Raw genomic sequence first — 24429 nt, forward strand, 5'->3', positions numbered from 1 at the left:
CTGTAGGCCTAGGCTATAGGCCTACTGCCCATATTGGAATAAAAAAATAACGGCCCACTGTAGGCCTACTTCGCAAAAGTCCACTCTGTTGAAAAATCCTGTTAATGACCTTGTGTCGGAATGGCAGGATGTTTGAAAAAAAAAGGTCAAGTGCCGCTACTCCGACAATGGGGGAAAAAATTGTCGCAGTAGTGGGACGCTTGAAAATTAATGTTAATGCCGCCACTTCGACAATTAGACGCCAATGTCTAAGTAGCGGCATGTCGGAATAGCTGCATGTAACCGAAATAATGATGGGACCGCAGGCCAAAAAATGTGCTTTTCAAAAACAACAGAAGCAGTACCACGAACACTGTTGTGTTCCGGAGTGCACTGCGTCTTCAACATATACAAACGAGGTTTCTGGGCAGCATATTTATGTTCTGTTAGCAAGCGAACTTCTCATGACTGCCGACAAAGTAGCCTATTGCCAGCTGACGAAGATCTCATTTTAAAACATTACTGAGAGACAGGCACTGTACAACCAATAAATCTTGCCACTGAATCCAAAACTATGTTTGACATTATGTACAAAGCTTATAGGCTACAGTGGACTAGCATGTTGCAGGGGCTGCTAAAAACACAGAGAAACAACACACTGAAAACTCGGCCAATCACAGCCCTTGGCTGCAGTTGTACTTACATTTCACCCAGCTGTGTGACCATTCTTAACTACTACCCACTGTAAGTGTAATTACAGTATGTACATTTGTAAATAAATAGACACTATGGATGGATTGGGGGCTGGGGATGTCCACCTTCTTGTTGTCCCTAACAAGGCTGCCATGGTCATGGACACTTCAACATGGGGTGATGGGGGCTTTTCGTTGGATGTCACCGGGATGCAGAGCTAGAGTTTAGTAGGGTGACAGCCGCAGGAAAGAAGCTTCCTCTGAACCTGCTGCTTCGGGTGCAGAGTGACCTGTAACGCCTCCCTGAGGGGAATGGGATGAACAGTCTGTGAAAAGTCTCAAATTACGACTTGAAGAGTTACAGAATTGCAACAGAGAATGCTAAAAAAATCAGCAGAGCGGAACAAAGACAGATTCGACCAGCCAGTTTTTCCTTTGAAACCCCAAAACAAAACACAAAAATCACATGTGTGTATGACACTGGGGAACCCACTCCAAGCAATAGGAGAACCACTGGATATCTGTCCTTGAATCCAGTGCCCCTGGTGTGCCAAAGACGCACCGTTGATGACGAAGCCTTAGAGAACCATTTTATTTAAAAGAAAACCTAGATGATGAAGTTGATTCAACAGTAGAGTTAGAACAAAAACCTGGACCAAATGTAGAACCAGCCCCAGAATCTATCACAGTACCTGTACTAAGATGTTCTCTTAGGAATTTAACCCCCCACAGAGATTACAGTACTCCCAGTTAGGTAAACCTGGTTCCCTAACTAGAGTAGTTCAAAATATGTTTCAATCCCTGAGTGAAGCTGTATTTAAGCTGTATTTAGCTGCATCCTTTCAAAATTATTTCATAGACATTTAAAGCAACACCAAAGAGTTTTTTGTACCTTAAAATAATGTTTCCAAAATCGTTTCAGTCATTCATCAACTTGTAACAGGGTGAACGGCACTTCTGCATTCGCTTTGCGGCCCTCTATTGGCTATAACCGTTTGTTTATAACCGTAAGTTTGCCAGATCGGGTAGCGGATCTGTAGTTCAATGGAATGAGACATAAGAAACTACAAATTTCACTTGCATCTGATGTCGCAATACATTGTACTTTCATAAATCGTGCAACATATTCTACCTTATCTGTGGACATCGTTATTTGCAAAGCCGGTGCTGGATAAACAAATAGCATGCAGAGGGAAAGTTATTTGGTGTTGCTTGAAACATTATTAGATTTAGAGTAGTTGACGCAAAGTGACTTGCGTATATATTCAAGAGGGGGAATATGTAACCCAGTATGTTTTACCAATTGTATAATTTATAAAATAAAATATGTGTGATATATTGTAGAATATTCATTTTTCTTAAAATATAAACAGATTGCAATTATTATTTTTTAATTTAACCCATAGTCAAGATAATAGGAAGTGTTCCTTGTGCACCGCGCATCATTTAAACACTACCAGAAACAGTCAGAACAGCAGAAGCAGATATACGGAGACGAACAAGTAAAGACGAATACAACAGAAGGCAAAGAAAGTTGAAAGAAGTTGACAAAATTACTACAAAAATAGGATTCTAAAACGCTGAACCTTGATCAGCTGTACAACACAGAGAAACGAATAAGCTCACTAGCCTACTAGATTAACAACTTGAACATTTGGCCAGGTTTTACTTCCCTGAGAAAAAAGTTTGATGATCCCTGACCCTGAACCCTTGCCTGGACAAGAGGTTAAATGTTGATGGCGAGCCTCCATTAGAACCAATGTTGAAAACATTGAAGGCGGTAAGAAGGATCTACCGTTTTATTTTATTTTACCAAGCTTGGTCTTTTTGTTTGTTACTTGTGTGGACTTATTTTCTCCATGCAACTGCTTCTAAACTTTGAAACTGAACTTTGGATAATTCAGGATTGCGCGCATGTGTGAGTGTGAATGTAATAGTGTGTGTGAATGTGTGCTTAATCTAACATACAGTAACCCATTAAGAACGTTTAGCATTATATAACTACAGTATTAAGGGGTGCACCCATTAGCTTAAGGATTTTTTGTGGATAAGTTTCCTTTGATTGTATAATTATTTATTGTAGTTTACTTGTTAAATTATTTGTAACATAACAAAATTAACAATAATTAACTGAACTTTTAAATATTATATACATTCCTACCTATTTTACATATTTAAACAAAGTTGTTATTGTCCTTTATTATACCTCCCCACGAAACTAAACTGGTCCAAACTTATAATTTATAAAATTAACTGCTGACAAATAGGTTACATGTGTACCCTAGCAACACCCTACCAACCATCCTAATTACCCTAGCAACAACTAAGCAACCATCACTATAATGTGACCCCAGCAACCAACCTAGCAACTAGCATGATTACCTTAGCAACCAGCATAGCAACTGCTTTATTTATGTGTTTTGGCTTATTGGACGTTGCATTAATGCAGATAACCTTTGATCTGTGTGCCCGATTTTCAAAAATAAGGTACTGTTGCAATTCTTTTGGCGAGCTGCACCTCGTCAAGCCCACTCTTGCAGTTCCTCTGAGATGTAATTCTAGTTGTTGTTATTTTTTTTTTATTCTTATTTCATTAATTTTATTTGGGTTTTTTTCTGCTTATTACCTGATTTTTTGTTGTACATCCCACTACTCGACATCATTGTAAATAAGGGCTAAGCTCTCAATCATTCCTCGAGTTTAAATAAATCAAATCAACTATTTATTTGCCACAGAGGCTGGTAAGTTGACCAAATTCACCAGCCATTACACAAATTCACTTGCATTTACTGGGTGGTGGGTGCTAATATCCATCCCTGGCACACTCACACACACACACACACAAAGGCAGCCTTGGCCTACTGGTTAGCACTTCTAGTCTGAGCGAATTAGGGTTGAAGGTGGAAGTAAATACAGCAAAAGGATATTTGGTATCAATCGAACCGTAATTTCATGTAGATTAAGAATTTCAGGTGCCTACAGCACAGATTTGTACCAGAAAAAAGATATACAGCTTTGAATGGACCATGGTATAATGATTATTGGGCGTATATTATCACATATACATGTAGATATTAGCTTATATCTCCCATACTGGTAAAAAAGATCTTTACCAAACTTGGTTTACTTACTCACCATAATTATTCCGGACTTGACACAATTGGAAAACACTGTGACCAATGTTTACTCTGAATGATTCCGGACTTGACACAATTGGAAAACACTATGACCAATGTTTACTCTGAATGATTCCGGACTTGACACAATTGGAAAACACTATGACCAATGTTTACTCTGAATGATTCCGGACTTGACACAATTGGAAAACACTGTGACCAATGTTTACTCTGAATGATTCCGGACTTGACACAATTGGAAAACACTATGACCAATGTTTACTCTGAATGATTCCGGACTTGACACAATTGGATAACACTAGACCAATGTTTACTCTGAATGATTCGGACCCGACACAATTAAGGAAAACACTATGACCAATGTTTACTCTGAATGATTCCGGACTTGACACAATTGGAAAACACTGTGACCAATGTTTACTCTGAATGATTCCGGACTTGACACAATTGGAAAACACTGTGACCAATGTTTACTCTGAATGATTCCGGACTTGACACAATTGGAAGGAACCAGAAAAGCGTGAGGTTACACTATTTTACATATGTTACCTATACGTACATAGGTTTGCATATAGTTTCATGCATGATGGGAAGATGGTTTCCACCAATGTATGCGACCCTGCTTGAGTACTGATTGGTGAAGGGTGTTGATGGAATTAGTGAGAGGGTGGCACTTCTCAAGGGCTGAGGGTATAAAATATAGTGTATGGCCATTAAGTAGGGAGATCTTGTCGGGGGCCCCAGCTGATGACATCTCACTCCCTATTGCTTTGATGGTTGGTCTGGACTTTTTGGTTGGGCTGTACTATCATTGCAATCACGGTTGATAACACTAAAATGTTTACTCAATGATCTCCGACTTGAGGAAAACTTCTATCTACATTGTCTACCTGAATGGGCGCCTTGTTCCAGAGTGCTAAAATGCCTGTGGTAAGTGGTAATTGTTAATGGTGGACAATTGGATTTAGGCGGACATTTTCTACCTGAAAATCCAGACCCTGGTAATCTAGATAGATTAAGGGTCTGGCCCACGAACTAAATGTAATGGCCCCAACTTCGAGAAGTGACACCAAGCATGCATTTAGAAAATCACTGCATAGTGGATAACACTAGACCAATGTTTACTCTGAATGATTCGGACCCGAAATTGGATAACACTAGACCAATGTTTACTCTGAATGATTCGGACTTCACACAATTGGAAAACACTATGACCAATGTTTACTCTGAATGATTCCGGACTTCGACACAATTGGAAAACACTGTGACCAATGTTTACTGACCTCCAACGTTGCAGCGCTGTCGTCATCAGTTTAGCTCACCTCTGGCCCGCATATATAAGATACGCCAATTTGATTGGTTCCCCGGGAGGCAAGGGGTAAAAGTAACGTGCATCATTGCTCATTCCAATGTGCTCTCGCAAGAACTCCACGACAGTATCCTGATTGGAGTGCGCTTCTCTGTTTACTTTTCGGCGCAGTACTACTAACCACTGCTAACAAACTAGTCCCTCAACATGTTATGCAATCATTAAAAAGTAAGGATAGAATAATGTTAGAAATAAAACTATCAACACAGACATTTACATCGACAGTCTGCCGTTATAATTTATTTGTCTGCCGTTATAATGTATTTGCCTGGGTGTACTGTGGAGTGGGTAAGACTGTTTTTAGTGGCAGGCTAACACATACTGGTTACTTGCGCTAGCTTAGCACCTGCAAACTCTGCAACTAGAAGGACTGGATGAAACGTGTTGAAAACGGTCTCCACTGATAAATATCACACATGCTAACTTGGAAATGAGGTCCTTTGTCCAAAATCCTGAACGACCCCTTTAAAAATGTGTTGTTGCCTATAGCAATGCTATAGTAAATCAGCTTTTGCAAGCCAGTGCTACAAGATAGCAGCTCACCTCCACATTGGCAGATAACGCAAAGATCTGCGCATATGTCAGGTTCCTCTTCTAGTGCTGTCTTATCATCCATTGAAGTGAAATGGAAAATAATGAATCAAGACCGTACTGAGCACAACTAAATACTGATATTCATCCCAGGGGAAAATATTGCTTCTTACAACAGTCTCATCTTTCAGAAACAAAATTTAGAAAATTAACTGCTATCCTAATACTTTTTGTCCCTTAATGTGCTTTGTAAGAAATTATAAGGTGGCTTGTAACTCATGCAATTAAATCCCATTTTTTAAGAGATTGACAAATTCGTATTTAATTATATTATTGATATCTACCATCAAAATCTTCCAAAATATTTTGATATTATTTGTTGCCCACCCGTAACTTCAACTGAACAGTTAACAACGGACATGTCACATTACTAACATCAAAACTGGAAGACAATGCTAGTCTTCAGGGTCACAGGAGAAAGTGCACAACACCTTGTCCATGAAGGGAAAAATAGCAAGGACCACAGTTAGCAGTTATACTAACTTATGGAAAGTCACAACAGCACAGAAAGCTATAATTTACAGCTGGAAGTAGCACTGCTTGTACTGTGGAAAGGACTGCATGGGCAATATTGAAAGAGATATTGGTAAGGTCATGACTATGCTAGTGGAAGTATTTCACTGTTATGTAACTGCTAGGCACATTTGCCTACAGTAATTGCAATCAGATTCTTGACTTTTATATACAAAGGAGGGATATTAAACTCATTGTGCTGTAGATAAGCACTCCCCATGTCAAAAACAACCAAGTCTATGTTGTGCAACATAAAAAAAAATGCTATATTTACAGTAATTGAATTGAACATGGCATGTTGATTAGCATGTCTCCACCGTCTATAACCTTGTATGTCAGGGGATGAAACTGACCTTAACCTTTGACCCCATGGCCCTGAGTCCCTAAATTCATCCAACTTGTATAGACAATAAATGTACTAGAGTTAATGAAGATCCATCAGTCTGCTTTGGATATATGAACCAAATACTGCATGTGAATTATTTGTGTGACCCCTTGTAACCTTGACCTTTGACCTCAAGACCTAAATGGTCTTGCCAGCTGTTTGACAACTTATAGTGGGTAAGTAGACCAAGTTTGATGAATATCTTTCAATTGGCTTAAGTGATATCAGCTAATATCAAGATATACTAACATATGTTTTTGGCCCAAAACTCATTGTGCCATGCTCCATTCAAAGCCCTATATATTTTTTTTCGGTACAAATCTACACTGTAGGCACCACAAATTCTTAATCTACAGAAAATTATGATTCAAATGATACCAAATATGCTTTTGCTGTATTTACTTCCACCTTTGACCCTTTTCTAGGCTAATTCGCTCAGACTATTCGGACTTGTAACCGGAGGGTTGCCGGTTCGAACCCTGACCAGTAAGCACGGCTGAAGTGCCCTTGAGCAAGGCACCTAACCCCTCACTGCTCCCTGAGCGCTGATGTTGTTGCAGGCAGCTCACTGTGCCGGGATTAGTGTGTGCTTCACCTCACTGTGTGTTCACTGTGTGCTGAGTGTGTTTCACTAATTCACGGATTGGGATAAATGCAGAGACCAAATTTCCCTCACAGGATCAAAAGAGTATATATACTTATACTTATACTTATTACACACACACACACACATACACACACACTAATACAGAACTGACATAGCTGATGCTGTCTACACAATATCAGCTTGAGTGTATTGTTCAGAAATTCATTTCATGTCCCCCAATCTACACAGGCCAAACGTGCCCAGACCTCCATCTCCAGTGCCCAGCTGTGTTTCTCTGAAGAGCCAGGAGTCCATGCCTCTGCCCCAGAACTTCAGTCGTGAACCAGCAGATCATGACCTGAAGTGAGATATGGTTTACAAACACAAACACATTGTAATGACTTAGACCAACAATTACAATAAAAAATAAACTTCACATTATTTCATGAAAATCAACTACTTGTACATATGTGTCCTCCCTCAAGTAGAAGATTAATTGTGTGTTTCTGGTCACAGGCCAAATGTGCCCAGAACTCCGTCTCCAGTGCCCAGCTGTGTGTCTCTGAAGAGTGAGACATCCATGCCTCTGCCCCAGAACTTCAGTCGAGAACTAGCACAGCATGACCTGAAGTGAGATTTGAAATGGGTGTTCATCTACTTTCATCACACACACACACACACACACACTGTAACATACTGGCTCACATATATATATATATATTGAAGGGGGGACCAAGCACAGTTTTGAAATAAATTAAATTATTGAATAAAGAAGTTATTCGGCCGGTAACACTTAGCAAAGACTAAGGTTAAGAAATAAAGATAAAAAGTGTAGTGCAAATCAGCGTGATGTACTGTATGTGGTGTTCGTGGAAAGGGGAAAACGGCAAAAGAGTAGGCCTTAAGTGTAGCTCCCAATCAGGCACACCTGGGCAACAGATAGGGCACCCTGGTTCGTCAGTGGCAGGGCCGTAACATATCCTCCCCTTAACCCATGACAGTGGGTTTCTGTCACTAATAAAAATCCAAAGCACAGTGTGGACAGTATCTCGTCCCAGTACAGCTCTGGTGTCAACCATACACTCTCACAGGGGCCAGATGGAGACCCCACACTCACACCATCACCACACTCTCTGGCTCCTCGGTCACCTGGCCCTAGACAATTCCAGAGCCTGGAAAAGTAATCTTATAGGGCTTTTAGACATAGGAGTATTTAATAAATCGTTAGCCAACACGGCCGGTTTTCTGTTCATTTATAGCCTTCTCATGACCTCACTGCTGAGCCCGGTATTTGTTGAGAATGAATATGCCTAGAGAATATGAAAACAAGGAAAACCCAACTTTTTTCCAAGCTCCTTCCGTAAATGCAATAGACACATGGGGAGAGGATCCTTTTGTAAAAATAAACCATGAAAAAACGAACCACTTCACTGTTATGTTAGTATTTTGTTTGTTGTTTAAAAATGGTGTATATGATGGCCTTGAAGTCTTGAGTTACTGAATTGGCTGGTACCATAAAGCCTACAAGTTTGTGCATGCTCTCTCCAACGCAAACCAGATTTGGGTTCCATAGCCAAGTAATTCTGCTGCATAACATTGAAAACAGATAAATGTGTTTATTTGAAGCACACAAATACTGTAGGTCAGCTTCAAGTATGCACACTTACATGACTACTTCAAGTATTAGCCTACTCATAATGGATGTTTCTTCTTTAGCCTATAGGTTACATAATGCAGACATTTTGTAAACAAAAACAGCAGCTGTGACAGCGGCCGCATATACAGTATTCTGTGTCATATCTTGCCTCTTGTGAACTCTGCAAGCCCCCACCCCTCACTCGACAACCACATGGAGATTCTTCCATTTTCAATTGAATTGTGCTTATAGAGCGGCAAAACATTACAAATGTATTATGGTGCTTTACAGAGTGTAGACAATCAGAGAAAGAAAAGAAAAGGCCCATGGGTAACAGGTGCGAGGAAAATCTCCCTAGAATTGGAGATACATATAGGAAGAAACCTCGAGCAGATCCACGACTCAAGGGCCTGACCCATCTGCCTAGGGTCAAATACAGGACAGTAAGGTCTGTATACATGACAAATGCATATGATACTCAGGTGTAGAGAATAGGACATGGTGTTTAAAGCCACCTGAGGTGAAAGTTACAAGAGGTGGGATGATTACATATCCGGTATGATAATGCATTAATCCTAATTTAGTGTCAGAAAGAGGGAAAGAGGGAGAGTTGAGAGAGAGAGAAGGGGATAGAGGAGAGAGAGGGGGGGTTGTAAGGCATGGCACATGAAAAGTCCATGACGGCACTATGCTATAGCAGCATAACTAAGGCATAGTGAGGGGTAGTCGACACCAGCGCAGGTATGGTCAGTGACCACCATCGGCACTCATGACTGGGGAGCCTGTCACACGAGGACTCAGGAGGGTGGTCCATTCCAAAAATCCCTGAGGTGGGTGAAGTTCCACACCGCACCATACCTAACTATGGGAGGCAGTAAAGAGGTATGTTTTAAGCCTAGACTTAAAAATAGGGAGGGTGTCTGCTAGTCAAATTGAGGAAGGGAGATTATTCCAGAGGAGGGATGCGCAATAGCTGAAAGCTCTGCCTCGTACTGTAGTTTTTGAGATTGTTGGAATTACAAGAAGGCCAATATTCTGTGATCATAACGGTCTGGGTGGGTTCAGATTCTGTAATGTGGGTGTATGTTGTTCACAAATAGGTCAGTATAAGGTCAGTATAAGGTCCGAAGGTTAGCATCATATCTGAATCACCCGAAGGGTAGGATTTCCGTTTGACAAACCTCCGCATATACTCTGGAGGTTATATCTGAAAGCCCTTTCAGAGGTTCATGGGTAGAGAGACACCGCATCCAACATGCCATTGTCAACGCCACAAATGTGTCGGATCTGCAAATCGTATGGCTGTAGGAATAACGTCCACCGCATGAGGTGTTGATTAGGATTTTGCAGGGGGTGTAAAAATTGTTAACGGATTGTTATCCTAATACACAATGACGGGATGGACTCTCCGCCTACATACGCATTGAAGTGCTGTAGAGTCCATACCAAGGCCAGAGCTTCTTTCTCAATAGTTGAATAGATTAGCTGATATTTGTTAAACTTCCTAGAAAAATAACAAACAGGATGGTCAATCTCTCATCAGTCTCGTCAGATTGTAAAAATACAGCACCTACCCCCACCTGGCTGGCAACTTGGATCTTAAATGACCTGTCTAACCTAGGAGCAGCCAGGACTGGGGCAGTACTGAGTAGCATCTTAGCATTTTCAAATGCCTGCTGGCATTCCGGAGGCCAGGCAAAGTTTGCCTTACCCTTGAGCAAGTTGGTGAGGGGCATGACAACAGTGGAAAAATTAAAACAAAAACTTCTGTAGTACCCGATCATGCACACCTGTGCATCTTTGTCTTCTGCTACCGTTACAATTTTATGGGGACCAATCACAAAATGACTTATCCACCTGGCGTGCTATTGGTGGGTTTAAGACGTTGACGATAGAGAAGCGACAGCAAAGTCTCTCTCACGACCATCAATCCAAATCCTTTTAACCTCTCGATGATGCTCAATGTCTTCTTTAGGTTAGCAAACCAATCGATCGAGTGGGTGTAAATACCACTCAAGCTGGAAACCTGTGCATATTTTTCTCCTGCTTCCATTACAATTTTGCGGGGACCAATCACAAACTGGCTTATCCACCTGGGGGGTATTCCAGAAAGCAGGTTTACTGGCTTAACTGGGTATGTTAACCCAGAGTTAGCGGTAAACCTGGGATTTCAGTTCCCGAACGCTCAAATATGATCAGGCTATGTAAGTAACTATGGTAACATAGGTTCTGAACTTAACTGGGTATGTAAACCCAGAATAAACGGTAAACCTGGGATTTCAGTTCCAGAAAGCTCAAAAATGATCAGGCTATGTAAGTAACTAAGGTAACATAGGCTCTGAATTTAACCTGGTAGGGGTAGGTTTTGTTCAGGTTATGTTCAATTATGTTTGGTTATTTCAGTGCATGTTTAACCAGGCCGCTATTTTTACACTTGTCACACAATGGCGTTTCATTTTGACGAAGGTCCGATTGACAAAGAAGCACATAATCATGTAGCCTAATATTCATGCATCCGTGCAATTCACTGTGAGAGGGCGATAAGACCACGACATCACATGATAGCCTATCCATTCTTTTCCAAACAAGTTTTTCAAGACCGCTAGAGTTTTTCAGCTGAATCCTAAATATAGGCTACTTGAAAAGCATTCTCCATCCCTACATTACGCATGGTGGATTAGAATAGAATAAAATAAATATTTAATGTAGGCTAGCTAGCGTACACCATATAGTGGACATTTGTCTTTGGCTCACCAGATATTAATAAATACGTTTTTGTAGTGTTGGAGACGCAGAGCATACCGGCAAACTGTTGATCGGTGCGTAAAGTTTGTCTTGCGCTAAAGCAGTTCCTGCGCAACTTCATTCGTTTTCCTGGACACAAACCCACGAGGATCATTAAAGTATAGTTTCACCAACTGGCAGGTCAGCATCACTTATTACGTTTTCCAAATGTGCACCAACGATAGGCTGTCTTAGCTGGTGAGCTTCAATTAACAGGCTTTGGCTTTTTCAGAATGGATACTGTAGGTCATAGGCCACTTCTACTTTTGGATGGTCTCTTAATGGTGTTGGTGTTTAAAACACATTTTTACTTTAATAATTGCCAGATGATAATGTGATGATGCTTCACATCTTATCACAAACGTGGAGGCTAAATGGCAGGGCCCAGTAGGCCTACACGATGCCAGGAATGATGTACCGGGAATCTAATTTGAGCGACACATTTCAACAGGGTGCGTTAGGGCAGGCCTGCACCTTACTAGAATATTATCAGATCCACTACAGACTAATTCATGTGTAGGCTGTAACTTAATGTTATATGTGCAATTGCAGGAGAACTTGATGCTACTGGGACATAGAGGATAGGCTACCCATGCCTTCCGACGTCCATCACCCTTCCGATGGTGGAGCGCAAAGGTTTAACTTGGCCCACAGCTACAGAACCCGCGCTAAAATAGAAAATTACATTAATTGGGATTCTCAAGGAGTCTATGGCCCACTCAATCTGTGACAAGGTAGGCTAGTTTAAGAACGCATCATTCAAAGCAGTCAATACAATACGTAATGTCCATTGAATTATTTAATTGTGCTTTTGACATTAAATAGGCTATCCTAAACGTGCGCATATGGTCAGTTAGGCTATTCTCTGCCAAGCAAGGTCTCGTTCCTTGGCAGATAACAATCAAGTATTGTTCTTTTTTTTTGTTATTACAGTTCTCTCCTCCTCGTAAGCCTCGAGGAGAACTTGCTACTCCGCCTCTGAAAAATACTATGCTCTTTGTTTCGCCGGTTTCACTCATGGTTTCGACTCTGAATAGATGCCTTTATAAGTTCGCCGTGAACGCGCACAACTCTAGGTTATCTAACACAGGGTTGATTGAACTAACTGGTAACCAGTGTTTTGGAACTGACAGCTCGGGTTTAGCCGCCACAGGTTCAGACAACCCAGAGGTTAAGTTTTATCTCAGTGTTTGTTAAACCTCCTTTCTGGAATACCCCCCTGGTGGGGCTATTGGCAGGTTTAACACGTTGACGATAGAGAAGCGACAGCAAAGTCTCTCTCATGACCGTCAATCCTAATCCTTTTAACCTCTGGATGATGCTCAATGTCTTCTTTAGGTTAGCAAACCGATCGATCGAGTGGGTGTAAATACCACTCACTTTCATGTTTTTGTTGCACAGCTTGCAAAAATCGCTCAATGACATTGCTGCTTCTGCAGACCGCTGAATGTGTATGTGTCACTTAATATTCATTTCTATACCAGGGTTTCTGCAGGTATCAGCAAATCTCATTTCATGCTTTTTCATGCCACTTTAAACTAATTTCATGCCCATGTCCAACTGCAGATACACTCACAGCACGTTGCATTACTAGCATCCGGTGTCGCGACTTTGTACACTGGCCGTAAAAAAACAGCCAATTAAAAGGTTCCGCCTGTCAACCATTACGCTATACTTCTGATCAAAATTAGATTTAGATGTTTATATAATCAAAATAAATTGTGAAAAACAATGTTTTTATTCCATCAAGTTTACATAATTTTTAGGGCTGTAACGATACACCAACGTCACGATTCGGTTAGTATCACGATTTTTGACCCACGGTTCGAACCTCGATTTTTTTTTTTTTTTTTTTTTTTTGGGGGCTAGACATTTTATTAAATAACATTATAACATTTTAATAGCCTACCTTAGAACACCAGAAGATTACAATAGTAGGCTATAATATATCTCTATTCTTTTTATATCCTGATATAAAAAGATTTTACTGAATGTTGATAGGCAATTAAAGGGAGCACATAGCCTAGGCCTACTATTTTTTATTACAGCTCTACCTCTTTAATTCAGCTGTCTGGTTGAAGCCTGGAAATATTGTAAACAAAATAGCATAGCTGGCTAGCTTAGCCTATCATAGTCTACTAATTGGACTGTTCAGTTTCCCCATGTGTGTTTAAGTTTCAATAGCCTAGAAATCTAGATGCGCCCCTAGCGGCAAATTACATTTGCTGCCAGGGCTAGTCTAGCAACCTTGCGTTGGCTTGTGAGCTCCAGAAATCGAAACTTAATCAGGCCAATGAAATCGTGTATAGAGTCGTTAGGTGGGCTTAACATAATGATTGATGGCAGAGTTGCAACGGTTTGGTTTGAATTCCCCTGCTACTTGAAAAACAAATAAGATGGATGTTGCTGTTGGCTAACAGTGTGACACGAAGTTGCTTTTTTATTAAGTTGGCAAACGCTTGAACTAGCCAACTAGCTCCGCTGGTGGGAAACACATGGGACTCATATAGCGCTGCCGCTGTCCTATTATTGTGCAGAGGGAATTTGAAAGACAACTGATTATCCCGCCCCTCGGACTGAGCACTGCGAACGGTGAGTGCCCAGACCCTACATTTTAATGTGGGTCTGGCTCGTCAGGCTAAAGTTTCAAGGTAATACGTGTTTACTTGTTCTCTTTGAGACAGGCCCTTTTGGGAAACGTTGGTATTGAGATTATTAGTCAACTTGAATGCAAGAGCTTTAAACAAATATGTGCAGCATGCTAATGATGCTAAGCGGATTTAATAGTAATTTAGCTTGTCGTCTTCTATGCGCCCTTGCTTTCACAATTGTGAATGTTTTATTTGGATTGGGTTGGTCGAGTCGGGCATGTTTATTGAGTGAGGGCGCGCGGGGCAAGGAGAGGGGGTTTACTTCTATACTGTTTGGTAAAGTTGAACACATAGTCTACAATGCAACGAGAAAGCAACGAGAACATCGAAATTCATGCTTTTTCATGCCATTTCATGCCTGAATTTTCACAAAATCTATTTAATTACTTTTCATGCTTTTTAATGACCCGCGGAAATGTCGTGGAAAATAAACCCACAAGAAAACTAATTAACCTCCAATTAGCACTCTGTATCACTAGCACTAGCACTCTGATGAACGCGATTCAAGAAGACACTGGAGACTGAAGAGAGCCGCCGTTGACCAAGTTTAATTCACAAGTACTGACAATGGACAAAGTCTGACCAAGTACCACCAAGCAGTAAAGTGAATCAAGGTATCTGCAGATAACCTGTTCCAATGAGAAGGTGCGCACGATCTAAAGTCTAAGCAACTGTGTTTCGCCTTTTATGCTATTTGCGAGATCCCAGACCCTCCTAGATTTCCGTACGTCACTCATCCAATCAGAAATTAAGGGTCCTCCCTGCGGCTAGTGATTGACACCTGACTGAGCCAATCAGTGTTACTCCGATCGATCATAATAGTGGATTTCGTTTTGACACTTTTCAATAAAAAATAAGGTGTTCCCACATTTCGAGCTACTGCACAGCCTTAAGTTTGGTGTTTTTCCATAGGTCATTGTAACGTACGGTTTTCGCTGACATAACCAGTTTTGACACCCGAACGATCACGCCATGGTATTGTGTTTCAGTGTTCGTGACTTTGATTGATGGCCTATAGCTCCTTATCACCATATAGCCATCTCAGTCCCATCATTAGATGGGCTTCTCACGGATTCTGTGTTTTGGGTTCTCTCGCTTTAGAGCGGTTAGCAACGTCTTCCCTATTGCCGTGTGTCATTCACTTGTCATTGTTAAGTGAATAATACCGGCATTGCGTGCTACCAATGCTCCGAGGAGCATGAGAGCAGAGAAGGGACTTGCTGAAACGGTGAATAATATCTATATTGTGTGCGATCAATGTCTTGGGGTGTGTGCGAGCAAAGAGGTGACTTGGCGAGCGAAACCCACGTGCAGGTGGGTGCATGAACCTTCAAGGGAACAGGACATCATGTTCTTTTCACTGCAGAGTGGTACTCAGGTCTTTTGCACTTTATGTTGGAAAATTACCACAGAAACCCTGTATACAAACCAAAACGGCAGATCCCTAAAGAAACGCAAGCATTAGCTATGTACCAAAAATTACATTTTACCGTGACTCGAAGAGCTGTAAGCAGTGTTGTAAGGCTGCGTGTACAAATCTGCTTGGCGCTCCAGTGGAATTTTGATTTTGCGACGAGAATTCTCGGTCTAACCGTGGATGTGCTGAGTGAGTGGGCGAAAATAAGGCACCCAACACCAAACTCTTTGATTTTTAAGGTAGAAAATGCTCCCGTTATTAAAAAATATCTTTGTTTTAGAATTTTCAAACAAAAGGGGCGTAAATTGGTGCAGGCTCAAACAGTGCATATTTCATAAAAGACGCTATATCTCTACTTCTAGGGGAAATAAACAGGGATTTTGATGAAAACTAGCCACTGTTTAGCTTGGGATTTCTCAGGAACAGAGGCATGTAGAAATAAACAATTTGTACCCACTTTCAAACGAGCCATAGTTTTAACCTTTACACCTGTAGTGTCTTGCCTTAAAGAAAACAATTTTCGTACAAGTAAGCCGTCAATAATTAAATACCCCTTATCTGTGTTCAGCATTTTCTCTTCAGGCAATGCCAAAGCAAACAACTCACCTAATGCCCCCCTTACACTGAAAGACTTTGTATCTGTTGCGTCTCTTTTTCTTCTTCACTGTGGGATAGAGAGAAATGCAATTTCAATTCCTCTGCATGTCTAGTAGGCTATATGTGACGAAATTGACAATAAAGCTGACTTTGACTTTGAACTCAATATCGTGTATCGTCTCGTCTGGTGGGCTGAGTCTATCTTTACACCCCTAATTTTAAGTGAATCTAATCACGAATGACAGGAAATAAGATAATTAAGGTTTAGTTAGGCCTATGATGTTTTATTTGTCATGGGACATGAATAAAGGGAAAATAAACTAAAATCATATGAACCCTATTTCTTAATTGCATAGATGTAGGCTCAATTGACTCAATGCAATTGTGTGGTTAACGTTTGGGATGTGATGCATGTCAGTTAACATGCATCACATTAATATCCGTAACACCTGGCAGAGACGGCGTGTCAGAGTAGGATAGTTTGTTGTCAATCATGACACAGGTTTCATGCAACCACCTCTTGCAACATTATTACTACCATACATTATTACAAACAATTTATTGTTTCTTATTCAAACTGTATCATTGCCATTTTCAAATTAACGTCATGCCCTGGTCACTGATAGTAGCCAGACTATTATCAGACAGGGAAGCTACACCAGGCGCATAACTGAAGAGTTCCGTTTGCGACACGTAAAATCCATTTTAGAAGACTGGGATATTTTTTTTCAAACGTACGTGTCGCTATCACGTCTGGTTTAGCTACTTCCACTGATTATAGTGGAAGCTAATTATTGCAGCAGACGCAATGCGAACAGAACGCTTCAGTAACGCGCCCAGTGTAGATTCCCTGTCAGTGATGTTGAGATACAGGCAAGCAGTGTCAGGTTATTTAGAACACATTCAAAACATTTGTCATACAGACAAACACACACACACGCACACACACACACACACACACACACAAATGCATATACATTATTATTTTTTATTCTGTCTCTACAGCATGTCCAGGGCTTCAGACACTCAGCTTCCTCTGGATGAACAAATGGACATGACAAAAAGTAGCAGACACCTGCAGACAGAATTCACAAGGAGAACACAAGGTGTGTATTTAGTGCCTTTGAAATAAACAAAATATATTACTGAGTATGCTACTGATTTATATGATGTGAAAGTGGATAAACTGAACAGACATCAATAAACAAGAGCAAACTACTACTGGTGTTTTAAGACAGGGTTACTCAGTCCTGTGGTGCCACAGAATTCTTTGATTCGATTTTGAATTCATCAGACTCACTTAAAAAAAATAAATTGTTCTATCACTTTCAAGGTCAAGTTCAAAATTATTATCAATCGGCTTTAACCCACAGATGGTTTTCCTTTTTTCCTTTTCTTCAAGTTACACACAACTTCTTGTCCCTGCAGCAGATATTCCCATAATATAGAGTGTGGTAGACACTATTGTCATTTTGTATGTTCAATCCCCCATTTAAATGATAATAATGACCATTGTTGGTAACGTTACTTTAAAAAAGTAATTAGTTATAGTTACTCACTACTTGTTCCAAAAAGTAACTGAGTTAGTAACTGAATTACTCTATGATAAAAGTAACTTGTTACCAGGGAAAGTAACTATTTGCGTTACTAAAAAAAGTTGCTATATGTCAAAGAATTTGGATTTTTTGAGCAGTTTTGAAAAGCCAGTTGAAATTAGTAGAACAGACAGGTGTTTGTAGGCTACATAACTTTCGATATTTATTAGATAGATAGATAGATAGATAGATAGATAGATAGATAGATACTTTATTGATCCCCAAGGGGAAATTCAAGATATTGCACATCGACAGACCTACGGTTGACTTCAGCCTGTGTCATAGGTTTTTGTTGTGAGGCAGAAAGATCTAGCTTTTATCTAGATGGCGAGCTATCATCTGTGGTGGAGGTAGGCTATCTGTGTTTTTGCCCACTAGCTTTAGATACGTGTGTGAGATGCAGTGTTGGGGAAGTTACTTTTAAAAAGTAGTGTTTGCTCGTTACTCGTTACTTCTCGAAAAAGTAACCCGTTACTTTACTTAGTTACCCTCTATGGAAAGTTATTACGTTACTCGTTACTTTTACGTTACTTTTATTGCTTGACTTTGGGCAGAACCCAATATCTGTTCCTAAATGTGTAGGCCTACATAAAGTTCTACTATAGAGGACATATCAGGTATTTGTCACTAGAGAGCACTTGACAAGAAAACATTGGGCTTATAGGCTTCAACACCACCACTAAAGCCCTATGAAACAATATCAAATAACATAGCCTCGCTACATCTTGGGCATATAGGTGAACACAAAATATATGAGGGCTTATTTTATAGCCTTATACTCTTTCATTAAACAGGCGCTCCTCCGAAATTTGGTGCACTAGCTGTGAGCCAGGGGTGCGTTCGGATTACACAGTTTATTCAATCAATGCAAAGTAAGTAACGCACCGCATTTAACATCCAGTAACGTTAACAGCGTTGTAACATTGGTAATTAACACAAGTAATTAATTAGATTACCCCGTTACTGAAAAAATAACGTCGTTACCTAACGCCGTTCTTTCAAACGGCGTTATTCCAAACACTGATAATGACAAAGTAATTTGGTAACGCTTTAGAATAACATGTGCTTATTAGGTATTAACAGTGCATAATAAGCAGTTAACAATTCATTACTAACAGTTAGTTACAGTGCATTAAAATGCACTGTGCTGTTCTTCCTAGGCTTTTTACAGTGCATGAAAATGCACTGTACTGTTCTTCCTAGGCATTTTATCTGTACTGTTCTTCCTAGGCTTCTTCTTATTACAGTGCATGAAAATGCACTTTACTGTTCTTCCAAGGCTTTTTCTTCTGATTATTCTTCTTCTAACGCATTTAATGCAGCTTCAACCGTTTAATGTAGAAACTTCATTCAAACTATGTTACGTAGGTCTTACTTAGGACATCTGGGCTTTGTATTTTTCAACTTTGTAACTTTTATACTTTTTAAACTATTTATTAAAAACTACTCAAAATTTCCCCATAGACTTAACATTGGGCTGATGACATCACAATGGGCTAATTAACTTGATTTGCACCTGTATCAACTTCCAGCTGCTCATCTAGGCCCCATCAAAGAGCCAGTTCAACTGATTGATTGATTGATTGATTAAACTATTAATTAAAAACTATTAGGCCTTTATGACATCACAGCAATTAGAATCTTGTGCCAGGTGGCCAGGCCACCTGCATCAACTGTCAGTTTCTCAGGCTTTAAGCATACAGTCTCATTCTCTTAATATAAGACTACACATCCTGTTGAACTGTTTCAACTGTTCAGTCATTCCAACTATATTAAACCTCAACTACCTAGCAAATAATTTTACAATTTAAACTATCCACCTATATTAAACCTCATCTACCTAGCAAATAATTTAACCATTTAAACTATCCACCTATTTAACTGTTCAGTCATTCCAACTATATTAAACCTCATACCTAGCAAATAATTTAACGATTTAAACTATCCACCTATTTAACTGTTCAGTCATTCCAACTATATTAAACCTCATCTACCTAGCAAATAATTTAGCCATTTAAACTGTCCAACTGTTTAGTTATTCTAACTATATTAAACCTCATCTACCTAGCAACCAATATAGTTTGTTTTTACTCTGTATGATATTTTACATAATATTTTTTGCATTTTCATGCACTGTATTTCCTTCAGGAAATGATTTTCTAGTTACAGTGCATGAAAATGCACTGTACTGTTCTTCCTAGGCTTCTTCTTCTTTTTATTAGAGTGCATGAAAAATGCTATCTTCTTATTATTATTCTGCTTCTTCTAACGCTTTTTGTGCGTTCAACTGTTTAACGCAGAAACTTCATTCAAATTGCGTTGCGTAGGTCTTACTTATGTGACATCAGCTATGTATTTTTCAACTTTCTAACTTTTATACTTTTTAAACTATTAATTAAAAACTACTAAAATTTCCCCATTGATTTAACATTAGATTATGACATCACAATAGCAACTAGAGAATGTAATTCCAGGGAATTATGAGTGCATGAAAATGAAGCTAGGACAGACATAGCATAGCTTAATAAAAGTCGATAGTTTAGAAGTAGACAGTTTAAAAGTTGAATGTAGATAGTTTAACAGTTGTTAATATACAGATAGTTTAATAGACAGATAGTTTAATTAATGTTGAACGTTTAAAAGTTAAATGTAGATAGTTTAAAAGTTGTTGACAGACTGAAAGTTTAATGTGTTGATAGACAAATAGTTTAAAGGCTCTATATAGGTAGATAGTTGAAGATAACTGACAGTTGGAATGGTTCTAATGTTTGCTAGCAGTTATGCTAACAAAGCTAATTATTTTGACCAAGTTACTTAGTTAACTTAGCTCATGTTTTCTAGCAGTTTAAAAGTTGTTGATAGACAGTAGATAGTTTAAAAGTTGTTGATAGACAGCTAGTTTAATAGATAGTGCTTTTTAGTAGTTATGCTAACTATGCTAACCATGTGACTTAGCTAACCTAGCTAATCATTTTTAGTAATTATGCTAACTAGCATGCTAACTATGCTAACCATGTGACTTAGCTAACCTAGCTAATCATTTTTAGTAGTTATGCTAACCATGCTAACTAACATGTTAACATGCTAACTATGCTAACCATGTGACTTAGCTAACCTAGCTAATCATTTTTAGCAGTTTTTGCTAACAATGTTAACTATGCTAACCATGCTAACTAGCTACAGTGGGTAGGAGTCATAGTTGATGACAAGTGTTGACATAGTTGATGACAAGTTAAAAGTTGTTGATAGACAGCTAGTTTAATAGATAGTTTAATAATAGTTTAAAAGTAGACTGTTTAAAAGTTGAATGTATATAGTTTAAAAGTTGGATGTAGATAGTTTAAAAGTTGTTGATAGACAGCTAGTTTAATAGATAGATAGTTTAATGATAGTTTAAAAGTTGAATGTAAAAAGTTCAGTAGTTTAATGGGTTACATATGGGTTAATGGGTCTTAATAGGGCCAGTTTGTATGCTTAAAGCCTGAGACTGGCAGTTGATCCAAGTGGCCTGAACACCTGCCATAGGATTCTAATTGCTTAACGGCCGTATTATGATGTCATAATCGGCAATGTTAAGTCTATGGGGATTTTTTAAAAGTTTTTCTTTAATAGTTTAAAAAGTATAAAAGTTTCAAAGTTGAAAAGACATACCAACCTGATCTGTTTGAAGACCTACGTTTCTAAGTTAAACTGTTCAAGAGAAATTGCGTATGGAAAAAGTGGTAAGCGGAATAATAATAACTAGAAATGCAATCCAAGGAATTACCAGTGCATGAAAATGCTTAAGTTGTGATGTAAAATATCATGTATAGTTAAAACAGATAATACAGAGATGGTTACTACGGTGATGCTAGGATAGACATGGTGGTTGCATAGCTTAATAAAAGTTGATAGTTTAAAAGTAGACTGTTTAAAAGCTGAATGTAGATAGTTTAAAAGTTGTTGATAGACAGTAGATAGTTTAAAAGTTGTTGATAGACAGCTAGTTTAATAGATAGTTTAATGATAGTTTAAAAGTAGACCGTTTAAAAGTTGAAGGTAAATAGTTTAAAAGTTGTTGACAGACTGGAAGTTTAATGAATGTTGATATTCAAAGAGTTTAATGGCTGTGTATAGGTAGATATTTGACGATAACTGAAAGTTGGAATGGCTCTAATGTTTGCTAGCAGTTATGCTAAGATTTTTAACTATGCTAACCATGCTACTAAGCTAATGATTTATAGTAGTGCTAGCAATGCTAACATGCTAACCATGCTACTTAGCTAACTTAGCTAACGTTTTCTAGCAGTTTAATGAATGTTGATATTCAAATAGTTTAATGGCTGTGTATAGGTAGATATTTGACGATAACTGAAAGTTGGAATGGCTCTGATGTTTGTTAGCAGTTATGCTAAGATTTTTGACTATGCTAACCATGCTACTTAGCTAATGTTTTATAGCAGTGCTAGCAATGCTACTTAGCTAACATTTTCTAGCAGTTTTGCTAAACATGCTAACTATGTTAGCAATGCTAACATGCTAACTATGTTAACCATGTGACTTAGCTAACCTATCTTATAATTTTTAGTAGTTATGCTAACTAGCATGCTAACAATGCTAACTATGTTAATTATGTGACTTAGCTAACCTAGCTAATCATTTTTAATAGTTATGCTAACTAGCATGCTAACTATGCTAATTATGTGACTTAGCTAACCTAGCTAATCATTTTTAGTAGTTATGCTAACTATGCTAACCATGTGACTTAGCTAACCTAGCTAATCATTTTTAGCAGTTATGCTAACTAGCATGCTAACTATGCTAACCATGTTACTTAGCTAATCATTTTTAGCAGTTTTGCTAAAAATGCTACTAGCATGCTAACTATGCTAACCATGCTAACTAGCTACAGTGGGTAGGAGTCATAGTTGATGACAAGTAACAGTTACAATGGCTGAACAGTTGAAAAGTTCAGTAGTTTAAAGGGTTAAATTGTTTAACAGTGAAATATTGTAGTGAGGACTTTTATTTTGAAACAGTTTTTTGGCAGAGGAAGTAGTTGAACAGGATGTGTAGTCTTAATAAGGCCAGTTTGTATGCTTAAAGCCTGAGACTGGCAGTTGATCCAGCTGGGCTGAACACCTGCCATAGGATTCTAATTGCTTAACGGCCGTATTATGATGTCACAATCAGCAATGTTAAGTCTATGGGGATTTTTAAAAAGTTTTTCTTTAATAGTTTAAAAAGTATAAAAGTTTCAAAGTTGAAAAGACATACCAACCTGATCTGTTTGAAGACCTACGTTACAAGGTTTGAATGAAGTTTCTAAGCTAAACTGTTCAAGAGAAATTTGCGTACGGAAAAAAGTGGTAAGCGGAATAATAATAATAAGAAAAAGAAGTTGTTGTTGCCTAGGAAGAACAGTACAGTGCATTTTCATGCACTATAATAAGAAGAAATTGCCTAGGAAGAACAGTACAGTGCATTTTCATGCACTGTAACTAGAAAAGCATTTCCTGAAGGAAATACAGTGCATGAAAATGCAAAAATATGATGAGTTTATTTGGTTAAATTATTTGCTTGGTAGATAAGGTTTAATATAGTTGGAATGACTGAACAGTTAAATAGGTTGATCATTTAAATGGTTAAATTATTTAGGTAGATAGTTGACGATAACTAACAGTTGGAATGGCTCCAATGTTTGCTAGCAGTTATGCTAACTATGTTAACAAGATAATAATGCTAACCAAGTTACTATGCTAACTAGCATGCTGACAATGTTAAAATGCTAACTATGTTAACCATGTGACTTAGCTAACCTAGCTAATCATTTTTAGCAGTTATGCTAACTATGCTAACTAACATGCTAACAATGCTAACCATGTGACTTAGATAACCTAGCTAATCACTTTTAGCAGTTATGCTAACTAGCATGCTAACAATGCTAACTATGTGACTTAGCTAACTTAGCTAATCATTTTTAGCAGTTATGTTAACTATGCTAACTAGCATGCTAACATGCTAACCATGTTACTTAGCTAACTTAGCTAATCATTTTTAGCAGTTTTGCTAAAAATGTTAACAATGCTAGCAATGCTAACTATGCTAACCATGCTAACTAGCTACAGTGGGTAGGAGTCATAGTTGATGACAAGTAACAGTTACAATGGCTGAAAAGTTAAAAAGTTCAGTAGTTCAAAGTGTTAAATTGTTTAACAGTGAAATATTGTAATGGGGACTTTTATTTTGAAACAGTTTTTGGCAGAGGAAGCAGTTGAACATGGTGTGTAGTCTTAATAGAGCCAGTTTGTATGCTTAAAGCCTGAGACTGGCAGTTGATCCAAGTGGCGAACACCTAGCATAGGATTCTAATTGCTTAACGGCTCTATTGTGATGTCATCAATCCATGTTAAGTCTATGGGGAAATTTTGAGTAGTTTTTTAATTAATAGTTTAAAAAGTATAAAAGTTACAAAGCTGAAAAAAGTTATCTTAACTATGCTAACTAACATCTTAACA

General features: G+C 38.7%; 1 pseudogene; it reads left to right on the forward strand.

The window, feature by feature from the left end:
* Positions 1-24429, forward strand: part of LOC125297753 — a 130350-nt pseudogene that overhangs the window by 12560 nt on the left and 93361 nt on the right.

The sequence above is a fragment of the Alosa alosa genome, chromosome 7, assembly GCF_017589495.1.
Source record: "Alosa alosa isolate M-15738 ecotype Scorff River chromosome 7, AALO_Geno_1.1, whole genome shotgun sequence".
NCBI classification, from domain to species: Eukaryota; Metazoa; Chordata; class Actinopteri; order Clupeiformes; family Clupeidae; genus Alosa; species Alosa alosa.